We start from the raw sequence: 4,780 nt of genomic DNA on the forward strand, positions 1-4,780 counted from the left end.
GAAAAAGAAAAAGTGATGCTAGTTTGTCAGACGTTTTTTATGTCATGGTGGTAATGATGAGTGAACATAATATATGGCAGGCTTTTAAGCTACGTGTCTGGTTATTAACTAAAAGCCCTAAGTATATATTTGTGCATGTTCATTTACATGACCTGTTACATGGTTCTTTATCGGTTGCTGTTGTATTTGTTTCTCTGCTCGTCTGCCTTCGGTTCTTCTGCCTTTGTGAACTCCCAGGCCTACACCTAACAATCCTGTTGTGTATAGTTTCCTATTGTGAGGCTTATGGAGCACATATAAAGCAAAGCAACACATTTGACACATTTCATGTCTGTTTAAATTGATTTAGTTACAAATGAAGGATTTAACTTGTTTGTTATCAGACTTCTGTCTCTGTAGCCATTTTGAGTGGATAACATAACACACTACAGTGGGGGAAAAAAGTATTTAGTCAGCCACCAATTGTGCAAGTTCTCCCACTTAAAAAGATGAGAGAGGCCTGTAATTTTCATCATAGGTACACGTCAACTATGACAGACAAAATGAGGGAAAAAAATCCAGAAAATTGTAGGATTTTTAATGAATTTATTTGCAAATTATGGTGGAAAATAAGTATTTGGTCAATAACAAAAGTTTCTCAATACTTTGTTATATACCCTTTGTTGGCAATGACACAGGTCAAACGTTTTCTGTAAGTCTTCACAAGGTTTTCACACACTGTTGCTGGTATTTTGGCCCATTCCTCCATGCAGATCTCTAGAGCAGTGATGTTTTGGGGCTGTCGCTGGGCAACACAGACTTTCAACTCCCTCCAAAGATTTTCTATGGGGTTAAGATCTGGAGACTGGCTAGGCCACTCCAGGACCTTGAAATGCTTCTTACGAAGCCACTCCTTCGTTGCCCGGGCGGTGTGTTTGGGATCATTGTCATGCTGAAAGACCCAGCCACGTTTCATCTTCAATGCCCTTGCTGATGGAAGGAGGTTTTCACTCAAAATCTCACGATACATGGCCCCATTCATTCTTTCCTTTACACGGATCAGACGTCCTTGTCCCTTTGCAGAAAAACAGCCCCAAAGCATGATGTTTCCACCCCCATGCTTCACAGTAGGTATGGTGTTCTTTGGATGCAACTCAGCATTCTTTGTCCTCCAAACAAGACCATATGACCATATGACATTCTCCCAATCCTCTTCTGGATCATCCAAATGCACTCTAGCAAACTTCAGACGGGCCTGGACATGTACTGGCTTAAGCAGGGGGACACGTCTGGCACTGCAGGATTTGAGTCCCTGGCGGCGTAGTGTGTTACTGATGGTAGGCTTTGTTACTTTGGTCCCAGCTCTCTGCAGGTCATTCACTAGGTCCCCCCGTGTGGTTCTGGGATTTTTGCTCACCGTTCTTGTGATCATTTTGACCCCACGGGGTGAGATCTTGCGTGGAGCCCCAGATCGAGGGAGATTATCAGTGGTCTTGTATGTCTTCCATTTCCTAATAATTGCTCCCACAGTTGATTTATTCAAACCAAGCTGCTTACCTATTGCAGATTCAGTCTTCCCAGCCTGGTGCAGGTCTACAATTTTGTTTCTGGTGTCCTTTGACAGCTCTTTGGTCTTGGCCATAGTGGAGTGTGACTGTTTGAGGTTGTGGACAGGTGTCTTTTATACTGATAACAAGTTCAAACAGGTGCCATTAATACAGGTAACGAATGGAGGACATAGGAGCCTCTTAAAGAAGAAGTTACAGGTCTGTGAGAGCCAGAAATCTTGCTTGTTTGTAGGTGACCAAATACTTATTTTCCACCATAATTTGCAAATAAATTCATTAAAAATCCTACAATGTGATTTTCTGGGGGGGGAAATCTCAATTTGTCTGTCATAGTTGACGTGTACCTATGATGAAAAGTACAGGCCTCTCTCATCTTTTTAAGTGGGAGAACTTGCACAATTGGTGGCTGACTAAATACTTTTTTCCCCCACTGTATGTATTGTTTATTTTCTAAGCCTTTTATTTCAGTTATTTGATATGAACTGTATGTGAACTTGTATGGTTTTGTTTTTGGCTCTCTGGATTGGATGATTGTTATCAGCCAATGAGAGCTATGATTAGAACTTAATTCTCTTTTTTGATTTGTCTTCTGACAAATGGAACAAGAAAAAAAATTCAGCATGTGGAACAAAAAATGGTATGGAAATTGTCAGATTATAATGGAGACAAGGAAAGGGACAAAATATGTGCAAAGCTGCATCTTCCTGGTGAGAGAGAACATGAATGAAAAACGTGTTATTTTCAAGGAGGGTGTGTTAATTTTTTTGCAGTCTTCGGAAGGAATTTGCCTTTCACCCAATTAAGGAAAACTGTAACACTATCTTTAGCTACCCTTGAGTCTGGTCATAAGCATTATTAGACTGGTTAGATTGTTATAGTCTTGTTTTGTATTTGTTTGTTGCTTCGTTTACGTGTTATTTAACACCTTTTTTTATTTTATTGTATTTTTCATTTGCTCTTGTTTTTTTTAAAGAAGGGAACGGTGATGTACAGAAGATGCCCGACTCTCTGTCCTGGTGATGAGTAGGCTACAATATTAAAAGTCCAGGAAAGATGACACACCTGTGTGGTTTTGTGCATGTTTTCTTTTAAGTGGAATAAGAGACATCAATGTGGTGAGAGTAGGAGAGTAGAGTAGGAGATAAATACCAGTACAGTGGGATAGGCAAGCAAGCTATATATGTTTCAGTAAGATTGGGGTTTTAGCGTTTTATAGCAATGGTTATTAATTGTACTGCAGGGATGGAACGCAAATCGAAGAAAATTGAGGTTGTGGTGGCAGCTGCAGAGAGATATTTGGGTGTGCGAGACTTGACAGCAGAAGAGTTACAGGGAGTGTTAAGTGGTGATGTCCCATCATTTCAGGTTGAGGGCATGAGGTAGGAGTGAGTATATTTAAATAGTGGAGAAGGGTGGGGTTAATTATTAGTAGTAGTTTTGAAGTTGTGAGTGTAGTGTTAGATGGTAGGATATTTATATGCTTTGTTTTATTTTATTTTTCAAGAAAAGATAAGATAAGGGAGTTGTACTCCAGTCTAGTAGGTGGCGGTAATGCAACAAATTGGATGCCAACCGCCGTTAAACCTCATTGAAGAAGAAGGAGAGGTCGTTATCTGATTGGTCATGTTTCACCTATGCAAAGAAAGTGCAAACAGCGGTCTTCCGGTTACTGTGTTTGGTTTGAATCGAAGAAGGTAAGTGAAGCTATTTTCCCTTCTGTCCGTGAACGTTTTGCTTAGAAAACAATTGTTTACTCTCATCGTTGATGTCTTTATAAAAAAGTTACACGTTGGGTGGGTGACCATCGTCAAATGTAGTGTCAAAGTTGCGTCAATTCAAATCTGGTATTAGGAACAAAAGAGGTCAACACGACTTCTAAGATATACTAGTATTTTAATTAATGTAAAACCTTCAATGGTAAATATGATGTTCGTATATACAGGCTCGTTGATATACCTCGCAGGGCACTCAGAGAACTAAATCAATTGTTACAGGTTCTTCCTCAAATACTCTGACAGAGAGAGAGTTCCCACCTCTCTGCTGGCCAATCAGAGTAGACGCTGAGCGTGGTTTAGACTTACTCAGCCAATCCGTTGGCGCACAGGCTAGTCCCAGTCCCTTAGCGCATTCCTGTTGCCAGGCATACGTTTATCATAACAACCTGTCATGGTGAGAAGAGCCAGCTCCCCTAGACACAATTCCTACGTCCAAGGATGGTTCACAGATCACAAAGAAACAGTATAGTCTAGTATTTGGAGACACAAATTATGATCTTATCTTAACCCCTAAAACAGCTCTTCACATCAATCACAGCTTGCCAGGTGACACAACCTACATCAGCCCAGTCTAGAATGCATTCTTTCTAAGTTAGTCATCCCATCAATTATGAGAATAATAAATCCCCCATAGTAGCAAGCTCTGTATTTTGGTTTATCCAAGTTTCATCAACATCACGCCACGTGATATGTGTTTTTGTAGCTAGCTCGCGCCGTTTTAAACCAACAAAGACCACACATCTACTAGCGAGATTCTAGACAGCTTGTCTACCGTAACTTCAATTTAACGTCGTCTCAAATAGCTGCCTGTCCCTTTTAATAGCCGGTCAATGGCACACATTTCAGCAAATATACGCCTTTTTCAAATAAACGCAAGGTAAATGTAATTGTTTAAGTGGTTAACATGTATTGTTTACGAGGTTTGTTTGATTTGTTACATTTCAATTATTCAGTAATGACTTAATGGCCTCTTCGCAAGTAAAAAACTGGTAGTACAGATCCCTAGAAATCGGCTGATTTGTACATTGAAAGAGAATAATTATTGTCAAGGAATATATTGTTTCTATTTAGCCATACTAGGACGATAGAAACGTGACAGTGTAAGTGATACAATTTATTAAAATGTTGGAAGTGAATGCTGGAATAAACAATTAACTATGCAAAGCTGTGTGCATTAAGACAATACACTGAACAAAAATAAATGCAACAATTTCAGATTTTACTGAGTTATAAGGAATTCAGTCAATTGAAATACATTCATTGGGCCCTAATCTAGGAATTTCACATTACTTGGAATACAGATATGGATCTGTTGGTAACATATACATTTTTTATTTTTTTATGTAGGGGCATGGCTCAGAAAACCAGTCATTATCTGGTGTGACCACCATTTGCAGCATGAAACATCTCCTTCGTGTAGAGTTGATCAGGCTGTTGATTGTGGCCTGTGGAATGTTG

The sequence above is a fragment of the Coregonus clupeaformis genome, chromosome 17, assembly GCF_020615455.1.
Source record: "Coregonus clupeaformis isolate EN_2021a chromosome 17, ASM2061545v1, whole genome shotgun sequence".
Classification (NCBI taxonomy): Eukaryota; Metazoa; Chordata; class Actinopteri; order Salmoniformes; family Salmonidae; genus Coregonus; species Coregonus clupeaformis.